General features: G+C 40.2%; 1 non-coding gene and 1 pseudogene across 1 annotated transcript; both read right to left on the reverse strand.

Annotated features, from left to right (window-relative positions):
* Positions 1-316: 316 nt before the first annotated feature.
* TRNAR-CCU (transfer RNA arginine (anticodon CCU)) lies at positions 317-389 on the reverse strand. The gene has a single exon. It is a non-coding gene; the product is annotated as a tRNA-Arg (tRNA).
* Positions 390-1027: 638 nt separating this feature from the next.
* On the reverse strand, positions 1028-19689 carry LOC133044244 (phytanoyl-CoA dioxygenase, peroxisomal-like; annotated as a pseudogene).
* Between the last annotated feature and the right edge of the window lie 633 nt (positions 19690-20322).

Below are 20322 nucleotides of genomic sequence, written 5' to 3' on the forward strand. Positions count from 1 at the left end.
TTTGACTAATTGCACTTCACTCAAAAATACACCAGAGAAATGAAAAATTCTGCTGTATGGTTTTCCTGTGTTGAAGTCCCCAGTTTCAAGGTAGACCTGAACTTAAATTGGGTGTCCTTAAAGAGAAACAGACAAAAACAGTGACACTAGATTTAGATAAACATATGCTTAGCAGAATGACAAAAAAAAAAAAAAAAAAACACTTTTCTTTGCTTACTGTTTTTTTTCTTATTAAAGCTTCAACTAGAATTTTTTTTTAATTTATTTTTTATTTATTTGGCTGCACTGTGTCTTAGTTGCTGCATATGGGGTCTAGTTCCTTGACCAGGGATTGAACCTGGGCCCCCTGCATTAGGAGCTCAGAGTCTTAACCACTGAACCACCAAGGAAATCCCTCAACTAGAATTTTCAAAAAATAATAACTGTGTCTCCTTGCTGCTCTCCGCTGGTGGAGAAATAGTCCTAATTAAATTTCCTGTCTACACCACTTGAAATCCAAATCAAAAGTTATCTAAAAATTTTCCTGGACCTTGAAAGAGGTTAGGTTTCATTCATAAATGCTGAATTTTTTCAGCTGCTGTGCCAAATATGAATTGGCAGAGAAAGTTACCCTGGTCTCTTTCTTTAGAGAAAAAGACTTGGAAAGATCCAGTCTGTTTTTTTAAGGAGGGTGGTTGGTCTAGAGAGGCCATGGAAGGAATCCTGTCAGAATGTGAGTTTCCACCCTTATTTTACACCCTGATGCCATTCTCAGGCCCTTCACTAACTGCACCTCTAATATTCATTGTTCCAGATTTGAAAAGAAATCTCACACAACACAAAATTGGGAGGTGATGGGTTTTGTGTTTGAGAGCATTAATCCCTGCTTGGGTAAAAAGCTAACTGATTTAAAGAAACTGAACTAACTCACTTCTTTATGCATCACCTTTATTAGTTGCAACCTCAAGTTTTCCTTAAAACAGTAATATTTCACTTTTTCTACTTTATATCCATCGAAGACATCCCACCATACTGCATTATTACCCATATGCAATTAAGTACTGCATCCGTACACTTGGATTTTGTTAACATGGATAGAAACTATTAGATCATCTTATTGAGAAAAGATTTTCCTCTGACATCTTGTTGCACCTTGGTTTTCTTGACAAGAGTTTGAGCGAAGGGCTATTTCAAAGGTTGATTCTTTTTCCTTTCACAACGCGACCTCGAAATGTCCATATATCCTGCAAATAATACCAAACACAATGAGTTTCTGGGAACTTGGATTTACCTATTCACCGTAAGACAAAGATTTCTGGCATCTACAAATGGTTAAATAGGGGGGAAAAAAGAGCCCTCCACAATAGTCATAAGGTAGTAAATAAAAACCACATTCTGAGACTCCAATTAATTTACTTGCCAGCATCTAAAATTATGTTTCATAAGCCAGGACAGTGGGACAGTGAGTGCCCACTCTGTCAGTTTTTCTTTTCTTGGTGTTTGTGTTGGTTACAGGTGTTGGAAATGGCTGTTATGTTTGGTCACAATACAGTTTAGTACGCAAGCTCCTGCTGTCGTTGGTGATGTTTGCCTGCCCCATTCTGGCTGATCTGCTCCTGAAAATGATGTCCTAGGCTATTGAATTGGTTTTTTCTTCTTTGTTCCTAATAAGACAATTCAGACGTTTTTGCTTATTTTTTAGCAAACGGCAAGGTATGATGGGAAGAACAGTTTCAGAATTGGACCTCGGAAATCCCTGTCACATACATAACTGAAGCCTATCTCTTAAACTTTCCCTTTTCTCATTAAGAGCGTGGTGCCGTCTCGACTGCTCCATTGAGTCTCGGGAAGAAAAGGGGTAGGAATGCGCTTTGTGCCTGCAAAGAACTCTGTAGTAGAAGTTAGTGTTGTTCTTCTAAGCAAACTCCATAAACCATAGCTGAGAGAGTCATGAACTTACTGATTTAGTACAACTCTGACAGACCTCAAACAGAATCTATACATTTTTTTTCCTGCCTTAAAATTCTATGTGCTGGATGGAAGCCCCAACTGGCATAATACCTTGCCTTTGTAGGATATTTAAGTGCTGGACAATGGAAAAAGGCAAGACCTTCCAGAAGGTGCAAATGTCAGGCCAGAGCATCTTCAGATACAGGGATACATTCAGAGATTCTAGAAAGTAAAGGGGTTAAGATGGAGACTCTTGAGCTGGAAAGTTGTTTCAGAAGATAACACCTTGCCACTGGTGTGCGAGTCTCTTCAAAGTACTGAGAGGCCCTGAGTTATTATTACACTCAGTCTACTTGGGCGTCATGTCACCCCCAAAATAGATGATGCATTTATGATTATCTAAGGCACATTTATCGAATAGGGTCAGCTTCTTGCTTCAGGGCCTAAAATATAATCATCTACAATGCAAATAAGTTTGTTTATTTGCCTTGACTGCTAACTTGTTATTGATCAGCAACAGCATGGAATGTTCACTAGTTAAAAACAAATAATCTACAGTGAGGTGTATTAATTAGGCAGGCATATGAAATGCTCTCTTACACCACTATGAGAACCATCAGTGATCTCCCATCTCTGCTACATGCAGGCTTTCCTTCAACTCCCAATGCAAACTGACCCAAACAAACACTTGCTTGAGAATTGCTTTCTTTGAGTCTTACTGGAATTCCACATACATACATACTCTCTTCTTCACAAAAAAATATTAAAAAGCAGAGACATTACTTTGCCAACAAAGGTCCGTCTGGTCAAGGCTATGGTTTTTCCAGTGGTCATGTATGGATGTGAGAGTTGGACTGTGAAGAAAGCTGAGCACTGAAAAATTGATGCTTTTGAACTGTGGTGTTGGAGAAGACTCTTGAGAGTCCCTTGGACTGCAAGGAGATCCAACCAGTCCATCCTAAAGGAGATCAGTCCTGGGTGTTCATTGGAAGGACTGATGCTGAAGCTGAAACTCCAGTACTTTGGCCACCTCATCTGAAGAGTTGACTCATTGGAAAAGACCCTGATGCTGGGAGGGATTGGGGGCAGGAGGAGAAGGGGATGACAGAGGATGAGATGGCTGGATGGCATCACTGACTCGATGGGCATGAGTTTGAGTAAACTCCGGGAGTTTGTGATGGACAGGGAGGCCTGGCCTGCTGTGATTCATGGGGTTGCAAAGAGTCAGACGTGACTGAGCGACTGAACTGAATTGAACTGAATGATTTGCAGCCCAAACCTTTAACATCTGTGCATTCAGAAGGTCACTTTGTCCTCCGTTTCCTCACCTGTGATTGTGCTATTTCATCTCATACCTGTCTGTTTTGGAATATGATGGCCTGCGTACAACAGGACAGCCCTTAGACTTACAGAATCCAGGTCCCCCACACTAAGGAAACAAGTAGTACAAACAAGCCCCACTGTCGTTCCAGGACGTCTCAGCGATGTTTCTGAAACAAGCTGTAAACCCAAGCACTTTATATTTTCAAACTGAATCAGGTAGGAGAAGTATTAAACATCTGAAGAAAAGAAAAAAACGAGATCTTTACCTTGTCGTTTCATACAGACATACCTTCAGGCTGGTGGTTTTCTGTCCATAGATTTTACAGAATACCTCTTCCATTTCCTTTCCAACATTTTCCTGATTGGTGCCTTTCAGATCAATGTAGTGACAGTTGGCATCAGCAAAATGGCATGAAATTGTCTGTGGAAAGTGAATGACTCATGTTAGGGAAAAAAAAAAAAACACCTCGTTAACACCATCAGTCAAGCAATGAGGCATCTTTCAGAAAGTTCTGTCACTGAGCATTTGATTTCTAGATTGAATGCTGTTCCCTTGTGTCTTAAATCAGTCTCTCGATAACTCAGCTGCTTTTTTTCTTCCAGCTAAAGGCTAACTGAGAAATTATAAGACATTTTTAACTGTGTAATTTATTATCCAAAGGTACAGGGCAGGGAACAGAATTATGTAAGGAAGAAGTCTAACTTTTTAGCATTTGATTTTTGTAATGAGTGAATATTGCCACATGCTACTAAGGAGTGTATTGCAGGATTTCTCATCATCTCAGTTACAGAAGTTAGTGAAGTTTGTAATGAGGTGTTTCCATGGCCACAGATAATGGAGCAAGAAAAACTGAAAAGACCCTGCAAGGGAAAATAACACGTAGACACCCCTCTCCAGTCCAAAGCACAGTTCCAGTCTGATAGCATTCACATAAAATACTCATCTCGTTTCCTTTTGAAGGTAAGATGGAAGTTATTTGGTTCTCCCCAGTCTCAAAGGACTTATAAACAGATCTAACTTGCAAGGTGATAGTTAAAATTCACCTTCCTTGTCACAAGTTAGTTATGTTAGGGTGACTGCACCCATCAGAAGATCTTCCTACTTCCTACAGATTTCTAGACAGTTGAGTCATGAACTTTATTTCCTATGGAAACCCTAGGGCTATGCTAAGCCATTTTGTAGCCTGAGGCAAAAGGGAAGAAATATACACTCCTACCTGTAGGCTTTTATATATTTTTTAATGCTTAGCATTTTCCCAAACATTAAAGCAGTTAAAAATATTGAAAAATTACAAAGTTAATATATTAAAACACACTATTTCCAGCATAGTGCCTGTACCTCCCCATTTGCACTGTTCCGAGTGTCATGGTAGTGGAAGTTCTAATCTTGTTTATTTTGAGATCATGCTCATTGTGAAATTTTTTGTTTTCTGCATTGAGTCTCAGTTGCAGCACGTGGGATCTTCATCACAGTGCCCAGCCTCTCTAGTTGTACCACAAGAGGTTAGTTGTTCTTAGGCATGTCAGATCTTACGTCCCCAACTAGGGACTGAACCAACTTCTCCCAAATTGCAAGGTGAATTTGTAACCACTGGATCACCAGGTAAGTGCCTCACCATGGACTTTTTGGCATTAATGTTGCTTTATTTTAAATAAGACATTAAGATATTATTTAATTGGATCTCTGAGTTTCTGTTAGCCCAGAGAACTGCCTTCTTGCCTCACGCTCATGTCAGTCCTGTTGAGCCTGGTGGATATCTGAGTGAATGGAGGATGAAATCTGACAACTAACCCTCAGCCACAGGGAGAAAAGAGGGCTGTTGGGATTAACTGGAAAGCTTCACTCAGCCCCAAAGAAGACACTAATGTTTAGTATCAACAGCCATGTGATACAGGGAAATGTGAGCCCAGCATATCATCAGATCTGCTGAATTTTAGAGAAGCAAGAAATCTGGGAATTTATGAGAAATTCTGTCAGTTTTTAATGTAAGCACTGATCTCATAAAGCTGAATACATTCTGAGGCTAAAGACTGAAAAATATGGCCATATCTGATTTCCGGGTGGCCAATTCACACCTTCCTTTACAATCAATAATATTTTAACCAATAGCAATAATATTACAGACATTCCCCTTCTATGAGCTGTATATTTTCCAAATGTTATTATTTGGTATGTATGTCTGCCTTTGTCTTTTCCTCTGAAAACATGCTGTCAGTTGCCAAGTTACTAAGCTCTCTGTCTGGAGCAGTTCCATGAATGTTCACTAGTGATGGCATCCTAAGGTCATCTGGCTTCTTACTGCTGTAAGCAAAAAAGGACAAGGGAGACAAAAATGTTTCCTGCTAAATGCACCAGACTAAAGGGCAGCTGGTTAAAAGTTACAAATCCTTTAACTTTTCATGTATTGGGATACTTTTCTTCCTCATGCATTCATCTTCAAACAGTGCTATGATGTGAACGTGTACCTTCCAGAATCCTTGACTTTTGTTCCGACCAGATCCATGGATGAGCAAAGGGTGAAAGAAAATGGTGTCTCCCTTCTCCATCACCAAGTGCACCCGGGCGTTGTTTTTGTCATAGTCCTGGATCCCGTAGAACATGATGTTGACTCCTCTCTAAAAACACGAGAGAAGGCAAGTCCAAAAGTGATGAAGCCAGGAATTAAAACTCTTATCAATGATTCATCAGGGAAAACAAAGCTTCTCTAAGTTCTTACAAGAGAAAGAGACAAATTAGATTTTTAAAAAATTATTTATACCAAAGTTTCTCAGTTGACTGGTTTTAGAAAGCCATGAGTTGTTAAAATCAGAGGTATTTTAGACTGGATGAAAAATTTGGAATTTCTACCTACTGTTCATTGCTGAATGATAACTGAAGACCCAGATCAGCTTTGCATTTTGTGGAAATGCAGGAGATCACCTTCCCCTGGTAAGCCCATGTTCATTCTTTCCCAGAATGCTCTTCTCCTCACCTGGAACTTGCATCAGCCATTCCTTTATTGCTCAGAAGTATCTCTTGAGAAGCTAACTCAGAGAGAGGCTCCTCTCCCCAGGTAGGAGAGAGAAAGTACTCAGTATTTTTGAGCTCAAAACCCACTCATGTTACATCCAGAGTAAAAAAAGAAAGTAAATTAAAATGTTACATTTTAAAATTATTTCAACCCCTGTTTTCACTGCACACACACAAAAAAAAACCCACAACTTTTGTTTTCAAACTATTTTCAAAGTTAATTATTGCATTAACTAATGGTTATATCTTTTATGAAAAAACCTAAAATGAGAAGCTTGCAAGCCATTATGGGTCTTGGGCAGTCTCCTATTTCCTTTCCTAAGACTATCCCAAACCCAAATTCCTTTGGGGGAATGACTACTTCCTGACTGTACTGTGGTGAGTCTTTGCCTCATGCCCAGAGTGGATATTTGAGCAAGATAACACCATCTAATCTCCCATTGCAGCACTTAGCACTAAGCCCTGAAACGTGTGTGTGTGTGTGTGTGTGTGTGTGTGTGTGTTTGCTGAGTGGTTTGTCCGAACTTAGTCCCTAACCAGGGACTGAACCCACGCATTTCACAGTGAAAGCTTGGATTCCTAAGCACTAAACTACCAGGGAAGTCCCAATATTCTTAATATCCTGCAGAACCGTGTGCATTCTGTCTGCCTTAACAAAAGGTGCTCTTCCATCCTGACCATCATTATGGGATTTTGAGACCTTATTGCCTTACATCTAAAACACTAATTAAGAGTCTGCTCTCTTGTTTCTCTGCCTCTGGACTCCTACACCTGCAATACATATACTGTGCCAGACCACAAGGTTATTGTCCTTGAAAAAATGATTTGATCGCCTCAATCATGGGCCCCAAAGCATTGACTGGCTAAATTGATAAACCGTGGAACAGCCTGGTAATGGAATGCTGCTCCTCCCCAGAGCCTCTCTCTGCTGGTCTCTCCAGGTGGAAGCAGATGATCCTCTTCTTCACTGAGAGAGCAACCAGTCAGTGTGTAAGATTCACTTGGCATACACTTCTGATGTTACAGTATTTGTGTCTTATGTCTTCTGTTAAGCTTTATAATCTCAGATCTTTTATAGCATCACCAAAGTCCACCACTTTGGTTGGCCTTCAAGCACTTGTTGAAAGAATGGAGGTGATCATTTTATCTGACATCCTGGAATTTTCCCTGATCCTCATTTTACATCCCAGAACAATGTTTCTCTAAGAAAGGAAATGTCATCTTACTGGTAAAGCTCCTTAGGTGTGTGTGAGTGCTGAGTCACTTCAGTCATGTCCGACTCTTTGCAACCCTATAGATCGTAGTCTGCTAAGCTTCTCTGTCCATGGGATTCTCCAGGCAAGAATATGAGTACTGATATGAAATCAAAACAATCAAATCTGATCAAAACTCAGCCATCTAGCAGACTTACCTCCCACTGGGGATAATCATGGGGTTTCAAGGGGCCTTTGTGTGTCCCTGGCAGCACAACCAGACAGCCGTTGTTCCGGTCAATGTGCTCCATGGCTGTCCAGGCACAAACGATGCTATTGCTGGGCCTGAACAGGAAATAGTGCAGAGCCTAGTGCAAGGGATGACAGGATGTCTTCTTGCCTGAAACAAAATTTGTTGCTAAATAAAGTCTCAGAATTCTTCTCTGCCTAAAAAACCAGAACAGTGACCTATCCTTGCAAAAACCAAATGAGACAATGCTGAAGAAAACCAGCCTCTAAAATAAGCACCAAATTAGAAGACTGAATCAGCACAATGACTCGATCCTCTAATTCTTTCTGGATTTCTGGTAGCTGAGGACTACTTACACTGTTTTCTAGCAATCTGTACATATGTTGTGCTTTATACCTTCCCAACTCTGGTTTGGGCATAGAGCTTAGTATACCCAAAGCAGGTTGACTACTTAAAGAGAGTGTTCAAATCTGAGATCCTGTGATAGCCTTCTAAGTGACTGATATAAAAAAATGATTCATTAATTAACTAAATAAATAAATAGAAGGACTCTCAAGAGGTTTCCCCCAAATGGGAATTGGAATGGTTCTAGCAAGCTAGAACCATTTGCTGTACAATCACTGTGGAGAACCAGAGATACTATGTCCACATTCACAGTCTCCCCTAGGATTGCCTTCTGAATGTGGTTCCCCCAGGCCACACGATCTCTTCACACAAGACACCCAGGGAGGGAAAGGCCTGCTGATGTTAGGCTACAGGCCTAGCACATAAACCTCTCTTGGAGAGGACAGAGACAAATTAGAACCGTATCAAAGATCTCTAATGGCTGATTTCCTACCACTGATACAGCTGAATTTCTCAGTGTGGCCCAAGAGTCATCTGCATTAGCATCTCTGAGTATGGTTAATAAAATGCAGATTCCTAGGTTCTATTTTCTGAATCAGTCTCTCTAGGAGGGAGGGCTCAGAAGCTAGATTTTATCAAGCACAGGGAATTTTAAAAATAGCTATGGTATGTGATATATAAGTTCAGTTTTAAATTTGTTAGTAATAATACTTTCTTCAGATCAAGAAGGCAAAGTCCACACTCTCATGCATGGGTAAGAGTGGGTAACAAAGCTTAGTGATGTTGAATATTAAGGGATAGAGTGACAGTCGTGTTTTATTAAACTGCATCTTCTAGAAGCCACTTGTCTATAGTTCCAGCAATAACCCTACAGTTAACATCGACATCACTATTATGCTTCAGTGTTGTTATGATGTAAGCTATATTATGACTTAAAGTACATACATTCATTTATGCAAAGTTTAGCAGTTGTGCCTTTGCTATTTGTTAGACTATAACCTTACATACTTTAGTTAAACATTTTCTTTTTTTGTTTGCTTATATTATTTTGTTTTTGCTTTCCTTTTACAAATAAGAACTCTTACCAGAATCTGGAGGTTTGTTTATCAGCATTGTATGCATGGCCATAATATTGGGTCCAGTGAAGCACTCCACATATTTCAGAATCTAAGGGAAAAGGAGGAAAAAAGTTCATGGCAAGTCAGATGCACAAGCATGCAGCACAAAGTACATCTATCTATACTAGAATCCATTTGGCAGTCATTTAAATCAATCAATATTTCACAACCTTGCAAATAAACCATGGAAAGGTCAGCAACTGGAAATCATTGGAAATTTACTACACACTGAATTAAACAGGCTTTTTGGAACTAGCTAGAAACATAAGTGCTTCTTCTACAAGAGACTTGCACTTCTGTGAAGTACCACATGCAAAAGGCAGTAATACCCTTCTTTGCACTAAACTGTTGGCCATTGCCCGGTGAGAAGGCAGTTTGTTTTTCCTTCACAGAGACTCTTGTAAGAGGGACCCGGAAAGGTCCCAACAGGTTTGCAGCTGTCATGAATCACCATGAGGGAAGGAGAACAGGCACTCAGAGGGTGCTTCACAATCAACGTGGTCATTAATTCAGCAACTCTCCTGAGTCTCTGAACCAGGCAGAGTGACAGCAACTGGGGACACAACAGTGAACAAAATAACCAGGTTGCTGCCTTCATTGAGTTTATACACTGGTGGGAAGAAAGATGTTAAACATGTAATAACATGGGCCGCTGAGGTTGAAGCCCAGCTATGAGGAATAAGCTGCAGTGGGAGCATCAGACCCCCTAGAAAGGACTCTACATTGCATGCCTCCACCTGCTAGGGGCTTTCTGTCTACATTATCTTGGTGAAGCCTCACAAGAATCCCTGAAAATTAATGCCTTTATCCACTGATAAATCCTTTGAAATGAAAACCCCCAAGAATAACATGCCCAATAACATGCCCAAGTTGGCAGAACCAGTTAAATGAAAAAGGTGATATTCAAACTCTAATTCTGCCTGACTCCAAAGGGGGAAAAAACAAAAAACACATTTTACAGCTTTCTCATTGTTTGATCTCTTGTATGTAAGGAATATAGGGAATTTGAGTATGAGACACTTGAAATGTTACAAAATTCCCAGGAGTCAGGTCAAATGCTTGTTTTTTAAATAAGGCATTTGTTTTGTCATTTTGGGGACGTATTAAAAAGTGACAAAAAGCTGCTATTTTCTTTTTTTAAAATTTTGATTGGGGTATAGTTGATTTATAATGTGTTAGTTTCAGGCATACAGAAAAGTGAATCTGTTATACCCACTCTTTTTAAGATTCTTTTCCCATATAAGTCATTACAAACTATTGAGTAGAGTTCCCTGTACTATATAATAGTTGTTACTAGTTGTGTTTTTTATAAGCAGTTTGTATATGTGTCAATCCCAATCTTCTAATCTACCCTTCCTAGACTGTTATTTGCTAAACCATCATCATTCAGAAGCCATCCTCAGCTTTTCTGTCCTGCTATGCAGAACTTCCCAAGTACATTAAGTCTTTGTTCTCCCTAAGTCTTATCTGAGTCTTATCCTGATTAGTAATGTTCTTGAAATCTGGTGCTGGTTCATTTTTCCAGTACAGATTAAAATAAATACCTAGCTATTAGAAGAATGTCTACCTCCTAAAAATCATTGGATGAACCACCAGACACATGGTTCACAAGTTACAGAGGTAGGAACATCCCAACAGAGCTTCATCTACCACACGTTGCCTGTGATTTCCTGCCTTTTATCCTGATCACTCACATAGCCTCCATTTCTGTAACAGGACTTGAGGTTGGGAAAGATGTATGGCTTGGAGGGGTCCCTTCCCCTTCCATTCCCAACCCAAGGGGCCAGACCTCCCAGGTGGCTCAGCTGTGCAGTCTGTCTTCATGAATCAGGCTTTCTAACAGCACTTGGGGTTATAAGTTCTAGTAAGTACTTTGTGCAAAATGTCCTTTAAAACCATATAAACAAATGGTTATTTATTATTTACAGTCATGAACTGTAGTACATATATGCAATGGAATACTATGCAATAGATTATGAAATACGAAGTAGATCCATAGATACCAATAGGGAAAGACATCTCATATGTATGTACTACCAGTGGAAAAAACAAGGTGACAAACAGGATGTTCCCTGTTACAAAAAAAGGTGGAGTTATTCAAATATGCTTGATTATATGTGAAACAATTCTAGATGAATACATAAAACTGAACAGTGAGTTCTGCTGGGAGTCAGAGAATCTGCTTTTCATTTCCTATCCTTCCATGGTATTTGGATATTTTTTCAAATATGAACTATTCTTAAAGAATAATTTTTTTAAAAAACTAGTTTAAATTTAAAAACAAACTGACAATTCTACTGACCAGATTCATAAAACAAACTGAAAAATATACAATGTACAATAAGTAAATCTCAACACTTTGATCCCTGTGGACATGGCTGTATGGAGTATGAGAAAGGCTTTCTACTCTACCACAGAATTCCTGCTTTTCTTCAAAAACAGTAAAATTATGAGCAGGATTTCTCAGTCTTGGAACTACTGGCATTTTTGGCTGCATAATTCTTTGAGTGGGGAAGGAGCTATTCTGTACATGATAGCATCCCTGGAACCAGCAGCAGCATCCAGACCCCTACCCATGAGAAGCCATCATCCCTCCTGCCTGCCAACCAAAGATGTCTCCAGACAGCGCTGAATGTCTGCCTCTGATTGGGAATCACTGCTTTAGGTCTCCAGTATGAAGGGGAAAGAGAACATAAAAAAAAACAAGAAAAAATAGAAGATTTCAGAGGCAGGCATGCAGATGGGCTATTAGCTTAAAGAGAAAGAAAGCACAGGAAGATCTGGAACCTCAGGGAGGGTGCAGTATCTGAAGAGTTCCTCATCTTCTTGGAAATCCTGGACCTTGGAAACCACTTTCTCACTTGGCACATATTCTGATTTTGGGATGGTGACATCTCTCATCACCGACAATCCGAATGGTTTCACCTCCTCTCTGCAGATTCTTTCAAACTCATTCCTAGAAGATTCATTGGTAAATGATGTCAGTACCGAAGGCGCTAAGCACCTGCCTGGCCTTCCCCATGTTCTGTGGCAAGACTCCAAGACTTGGGAGTGGTTTCTCTGCACTAAGTGGTCCTCAATCCTATGTCGAATAGTTCTGATGACAGGAAGGAGAAAATGGCCAACTCAGAAGTGCCTGCCTCCTAACTGTGGAGTTGAAATTCACCACCAGAATTTGAATATTCCTTAGCTTAGTGGACCAGTGGGAAATATTTGTGATTTGGTTTCATCAGAACAAAACAGCAAACACTTCCCTAGAATCACCATGCACCAGGCCCTGTTCAAAGAACTCTGTCTCTACTTTACCTGTTTAGTCCTAAAAACCATTCTAGGACATAAATACTGTTATTTCCCCCATTCTGCAGATATAGAAACAGGCATGGAAAAGTTAAGGAAATTGCCCTACACCTACAACATTAACTGAAGAGGCTGAGATTAAAGCCACTCTGGCTCAAACCCAGGTTCTAACAAGCCGCTTCCTAACAAACCTGATCCCTGAAAAATATCTGAACACTCACAAGGTAATCCTACCCATAGTCCCACTGCACACACAGAATACACATTCCTCTTTATAATAAAGTGTTGGTTAGCACCTAAAGCGTTGAATATCAGCATCAGACACCAAATTTTTAATGACAAGAAATCCATTTTCTTCATAGAATTTTCTCTGTTCTAGGCTTAGAACATTATTCTCCCGAGTATACCTAAAGGAGGAAAAAAAAAATCTCAAATAAATCCAGTTTAAAAATCATAACCTAACATTATGTATCAAGAACCTGAGAAATGTTTGTACTCTTCCACCAAGCATTTCTAACACTTTAAGGAAATAATCTGAATTTTTTTTAAGTTTTAAATCTAAAGCAGTAATTACTGTCACTAAGAAATAGAATAATTAACTGATTGTATCATATCCATTCAATGTGATATGACAATGTTAAAAATGAAGAACATAGTTATTAAATTAAGGACATTGCTTATTAAATTGAGATTTGATGACAGTGATGTAAAACCAAGACACTATTTGTTTCAAAAAAAAACTATAGAGAAATACAGGAAAAATATTTAACAGTGACTTCCTTAATAGAATGGCATTATGGATGATTTTTTTTTTAATTCCTCCTATTTCTCTGATTTTAAAATTTGTTCTGTAATGAATACATATGGTTTATCAAACAGGAAACAAATTTAATACATTTTGTGTTTTTAATTGTCTGGTTCATGCATTCACAGAAGAAATCAAAGTAACAAAAATCTAAATAAGTGTATAGAACACACACAAACTCAAATCACCCTGTCCCTTCCTCTGGTTTGGAATTTCGACTCTATGAGAATAGTCCATGGAGATCAATGTCTTCCACTTCAAAGGTGACTTCAAGATAAACCAGTGATGCTAGCTGAGACATCAGGGTGACCAAACAACAGGATAATTTAAATGAGATTTACCATGCCTGAATTTTACAAAATAAGCTTATGCACTTTCTAACATTTTTACTTCTTTCTAAAATTTAAAATACATATAGGAAAAGTCTTTGTCTTCAAAAATTTCCAATTAGAAAAAGTCCTGGATTGGAGGACTTGTATAATAAATTCTCATCATGCAAGCTGTGTTTTATATCCTAGTTACCATGGAGCGGGGGGAACCTTTATATACATTGTATGGTTAAGAATTAAAATTATATCTACTTACTGGAATTGTTGAGGCTGGAAACTGGCTGGAGAACCAGTCCTTGAAGTGGGGTGAGCTATCTAGGATGTGATTTAAGGCAAATCAAGTGAAGTCTAGGCATCAACCTATCTAGAATCAACCCACCCTGGATTGATTTTCACAAGGGAAGACCAGCCCTACACAGTCATCAAGCACACCGACTATACACATACACTTCAATGCACTGCTGCTTAGACCGTCTCATTTCACAATAGCCTAAGGAGGTGCCTGGAAGCCAAGAGCTGTATTATTCCAACTGCACAGAGCAGAAACCCTTGGCTGGGGTCAGGGTTCAGTTACTGGTCCAAGGTCACCCAGCTGAAAACAACTGAGCTGAGACTTGACCGACACTGTATTCATACTTTCCTTCTATTTTATTCCCCCTGGGTATTTCTTCCACCAAACTACTGAGTGAATAAAAATGCAAAGGCTCTATTCTAGAAATAAAGGGAAATGTGCTGCTCGAAAGAGGTATTTAGCTTAGTGGGAGCCTAGTCCAAAATATTAGAAACAGTTTGGCTGGTCATTTAAAAAAAAAAAAGTATGGAAGATATTTGCCAACCCTGGTTCAAGACTAAAGGCTATATTGCTTTGGTGGAGTGCCTCTCTGTAAAGCACTGGATTCTCAGATGAAGTGGGTATGGTGGGTGTCAGATTCACCTGGAGAACTTATTCAAACCCCTACTAGAGTTCAAGCTCCAAAATTCTTCCCCCAGTAAAAAATCACTGTGGTAGGACTGGATTGTATCTTTCAGTTGTATTGAGGTTGGAAAATACTTGGAGAACTAGTGGCGTAAAGAAACACTAGTGTCCTTAGATGTAAGATCTGCAGTGATATAGCCTTTCACAGGCCTCTGAATTACCTATGGTTTCTCAAAAGAAAAAAAAAAAATTCCATAAAATAAACAATGACTCCAAGAAAAATATAATCCGCATACTAGAGTATCATTTTAAATATCTTAAAGAACTAGAAAGTTCCTTCTAGTTTTCTTTTCTATATAGTTATCACAGATGATTGTCTTAGCATTGGGGGTTTTTTTCTTCTCATTTTTTCCATTGTTTCTTTTGCTGAAAGAGTTATTTTCAGAATGTCACTTCTTATAAACATGCTTTTTGAATGCTGTCTGTATGTAACTGGGGACAATATAATATAATATAATGTAACTGGGGACAATATAATAATCAAGGAGATGAAAATTCCCTGGCATCCCAGTGGTTAGGATTCAGCACTCTCTCTCTGGAGGGCCCTGGTTCACTTAGCTGTTTGGGGAACTAAGATCCCACAGGAATCACAGTGTGGAAAAATAAAAAGTCAAGGAGGAGGCAGGCCAGGAGTCAGAATTACTAGCTGTGGTCTGTTTTCCCCGAGGGGGAGAGTTAACCTCTTTGTCAGATGCTCTCAGCAAACTGTGGCTGCCAGGACAGTCCAGACATCAGTCTTCCAGTCCTTTTCTCCTCTCTCCCACTCCTGCATTATGGTTTTTATTTTTGTTGTGGTTGTTCTTGGAGAATTTTTTTAATACGTGTAAATGTTTACAAAGCTAATAATTATTTACCAAGTTTCCTATATAATGTTAGTAAACCTGGAAAAAAATGGAGGCAAAAATCTGTACCATACTGCATGGTCCTAACTGTGTAATTATGCAATTATGTAAATACATGGAAATAAACACGCCAAACTGTTTGCAAATAATGACCTGTAAGAAGTGCAATTATGGGTGATATTGATTTTCTTATTTGTGTTTATCTGCATTTAAAAACTACACTGTAGGACTTCCCTGGCAGTCCAGGGGTTAAGACTGCGTTCCAGTGCAGGGGGTGTGGGTGGGATCCCTTGTCTCAGAGCTAAGAGCCCACCTGCCTCACCGCCAAAAATCCAAAACATCAAAAAGAAGCAGTATTGTAACAAATTCAACAAAGACTTTAGAAATTGTCCACATCCAAAAAACCTTTATCAAAATAAAAACTAGACTGTGATACTTCAAAAATCATTCCTTATTTCAGAATCCACCTCTCTTAAAATGAATTAGGGTTAGGAAGAAACTGCCACAAAATTTCCAGTAGTTTGTTTAAGCCTAAACCACATCCTTATTCCCTGAAACACCAGGGGGAGCTGTCCAGTACTCAGAGACACTCATCACTTCTGGCTCCACAAATTTACATGTATTCAAATGAAAACTTCAGTGCCTTAACTGCACTAGTCATATTTCAGGTGTTCATAGCCACATGTGGCTACCATATTGGACAGTGCTGGCACAGAACATTTCCACCATCATAGGAGCTTGTATTGGTGCGGTTCTAGGAAACAGATATGGAAAAAACCAACTCTGACCTCCATACTATTAAAGCTAAGTCCAATATGATCAGAATATTAAATTTAAGGTATTCCCTGGCAGTCCAGTGGTTAGGGCGTAGTGCTTCCACTGCAGCGAACATGGGTTCAATCACTGGTTGGGGAACTAAGATCCCACGTGTCATGCAGCTAGGCACCCCCCCCCCAAAAAAAGAAGAACCCACACAATTAAAATTTGAAAGTGGTAACAACCTGACCCAGAAACCTTAATCTAGTTCCAATTATATCTGGTCCCAGTATATTTGTGGTTTTCACAACTGAACTTGTATCAGAACCAAGTGAAACTAGTTTGCTGGTCCCATGCCCCTGTATGTTGATAACCACAGGTCTGAGAAGAGCCTGAGGTCCTTCATTTCTACCAAGTACCCAGGTGGTGCTGATGCTGCTGGCCTCGGGACCACGCTTTGACAACCACTATGTGCCTCAAATGACTTTTGTCAGGAGTTTTAACCTCTAAACTCAATTGTTTTCTCACGTGTAAAATGAGATGATAGCATCACCTGTGCTGTGCCTAGTTGCTCAGTCGTGTCTGACTCTTTGACACCCCATGGACTGTTGCTCACCAGGCTCATCTGTCTGTGGGGATTCTTCAGGCAAGAACACTGGGATGGATTGCCAATCTTCCTCCAGGGGATCTTCCCAACCCAGGAATCGAACCCAGTTCTCCTGCGTTGCAGGTGGATTCTTTACCTTCTGAGCCAACCAGGGAAGCCACAGAGTCACCAAGGTTCCCTTTATCAGTTTGTGGATGGGATTTTAAATTTACAGTCGTTTTGATTGGAACTCATCTGGGAGAACAACAGTGAAATTAAAAGGAACAGCCACTAAAATCGACTTTAAGAAAAATTTCAGGGTCCTGAATACAGCAGAGCAGAGGCTAATCAGGTCACTTAAGGAAAAAGCAAACAATCAAATCCCAGCCCGTGTTGGCGCCCTGAATGAGATCACTGAACATGCAAAAACAATTCTGTAAAGCAAGTTGATTTCTGAGTCCCACAGTGACCTCTCTCTGGATCCAACACTGGTGGCGCACAGATTGACTTGGGATTAATTTCAGAAGGCCTGACTAGGAGTGGACACAGGACGCCCAGCCCTTCTCCAGGAAACAGTGTAAGCTTCACCGGGCTCGCCTGGAGAAGGAAGAGCTGGGGGGCAGCTCCAGCCCAAGAGGACCCCTCTGCTCCTCCAGGTGGCTCTGCGCCCCTGGCTGTGGTCTCTGTCTCTAGGCAGCCCCACGATCAGGCATGGTCAAGTAGAGAAAGTGACAGGGCAGCAGAGAGTCGGCCTGCTTGGACTTCCCACCGTCCCCTCCCAAAGCCAGGGAACAAAGGCCCTGAGAGGGTCCGGAAGGCTGCAGCGACGCCAACTCCGACACCAAGTCACTGGAGCCAGCAGTCCCAGACCCACCGGGCAGACAAGTCCCCTCTTGGGCCTTGGGGGATGCACCTGTCCTCGCCCCTCAGCGCCTGGAAGAGATGTGACCATCACAAGGACAGGTGGTAGGAGCCAGGAGCCAGGAAGAGTCAGCCAGGAGGTTGTATGATGCATCCTGAAACCCACCACTTTCCCAGCTCGAACGCCATGCTCCCAAAGGATACAATGGCCCTGGCCAAGCAGCCATCGAGGTGGCGCAGTAGGATGCGCAGGCGGGAGGAGGTACGGTTCTGGTCCATGGCCTCTGGGGGAACACTTGGCCCTCGGAGGTAGGTTGTTTTTAACTCTGCTACCGGCCCCGCCTCCACGTGGCTCCTGCTCAGCCAAGGCCTTGGGGCTAAAGAAGCTGCCACCTCACACGTCAGCCAAGGGCACGTCAGTTTGTTCTAGAAGATCCTGAAGACCATATCTGTCACACAGAGCAGGAAACTAGTCCCCGGGGGCTCAGTCACTGGGTTAAGATCCCCCAGGAAGAAAGCATGCCAGAGCATAACTCATGCTCAGCTGCATATTTCTACTTATTTTATTCATGAGAATCCTTCTGCTAAGCTGCTGAAGGAATGAAAATTCTAAAAAGTAACATGTGCTTTCCAGAAGAGATGTTCAATTTACTGGAAATTCAGTCCGAATTACTAGAAAGTTTGGTCATTTAAAAAAAAAAAAGGTGTACAACATAAATGATTCTATGAAATGCTCTAGTTTAATTTTGGGAGTAGCCACTCAGCATGCCAGATCTTAGTTTGGTGACCACGAATTGAACCCCTGCAGTGGACGCAGGGGAGCCCTAAACACTGGACAGCCCTGGAATTCCCTAATTTGAAATTTAGGGAAGAGCTTGAATTTTTTTTAAAAATTCATTGAGTCTGGGGATGAGTATACTTGAAACCAACACCACCGTCAAAGACAGTTTCCTTCCACAGTTCTTCATCTCATTATTTTGTGTGTGTGTGTGTTGGGGGTGTGTTAAGAACACAACATAATATCTACCTTCTCAGCAAATGTTAAGTATAGAATGAAGCACTGTTAGTTCTATTGTTAATCCCACGTTTACCTTGCATGACTGAAACTTTGTACCAGTGAACCCACCTCTCCAATTCTCCATCTCCTGGTAACCATCATTCTCTATGCTTCTATGGGGTTGACTTTTTTTTTTTTTTTGAGGTTGACTCTTTTAGATTCCACATACAAAGAGTATCATGTAGTATTTATCCTTCTGTGATTAGCTTATTTCATTTAGCATAATACTCTCAGGGTATATCCACATTGTCACAAATGGCAGGATTTTCTTTTTTATTAAAGCTGAACAGCAATTTCATCGTATTAATATGTATATACCCTGTCTTCTTTACCCAGTATCCATCAGAGGAAACTTAGTTTATTTCTACATCTTGGCTATTATCATAATGCTGCAGTGAACATGGAGGTGCAGGTATTTCTTCAGGATCTTGATTTCAATTCATTTAGATAAATACCTAGAACTGGGATTGCTGGATCATATGTTAGTTCTGTTTTTAATTGTTTGAGGTAGCTTTATAGTGTTTTCCATAGTGGCTGTAAAAACTAGAAATTCTTTCTAGAAGATCTCTTTTCTTGTTTTTAAATTTATTTATTTTTTAATTGAAGGATGAATGCTCTTCAGGATGGTGTTGGTTTCTGCTAAACATCAGCATGAATCAGCCATAGATACACATATGTCCCCTTGTACTTGATTTCTTCTTATTGCTGAATCCTTAATACTGTTGTACAGATATACCACGTTTATTTATCCATTCATTGGTTGGTGGACATTTGAGTAGTTTCTACCTTTTGCTATTATAAATAATACTGCTATGAACATTCTTGTGCACGTTTTTGTGTGGGCCTGTTTTCATTTCTGTTGGGTAGATACCTAGATGTAGATTTTGGGGATCATACAGTAACTCCATGTTTAACTTCTGAGCAACTTTCACTTTATAGCTGAAGTGTTCACTTACATGTCTGTCTCCTTCAGTGCTCTGAGGTCTCTTGAAGAAGTTTCTACTTTGTTCATCCCGGAGATGGTCTCTGCCACCAAACTGATGCTTCATAAATGTCTCAATAAACATTAATCAATAAAATTACTCTAGCATAAGGGCATTAAAAGGAAACATTTCTGAGCTCATTTCAATGGGCTGTTCATAAGAAGGTACCCACACAGGGATCTGAAATTTCCAAGTTTATCTCTGGGTTCAGGGTCTTTCTGAAGCAGCAGACATAAATTCTGTGGTATGTTTGTGGTTGTCTTAGAGGGCACCCAAGATGGCCTTAATGTTCCCCTCAATTTTAATGAACTTTAGACAAACTTCTTTTTGATTATAAGCCCCTGACATCCCTTTTTAAAAGAACATTTAATTTAGAAAACATGCACTTTTAATTCTTACTCTTCACCTTTGAAATGTATGCGTATCCTCTAACCTCTTCCCAGATATCCAAGCCAGGAAGACTTTCTTCAGGACCAGGGAATCATGTTTTTAAAATAAAAACCCCAAAGGAAATGACGTTTTCACCCTCCGTGGGAGGTTAAGCACTTGACTTTAGCGGGCACTTAATTCCAATCGTGACAGCCAGTTAGCGCACTCAGGTGGCCTACAATTCCCCATATGCATGCCTGTGTGCTAGGTCACTTCAGTTGTGTCTGACTCTT

This window comes from Dama dama, chromosome 23 (assembly GCF_033118175.1).
Source record: "Dama dama isolate Ldn47 chromosome 23, ASM3311817v1, whole genome shotgun sequence".
In the NCBI taxonomy this organism is placed as follows: Eukaryota; Metazoa; Chordata; class Mammalia; order Artiodactyla; family Cervidae; genus Dama; species Dama dama.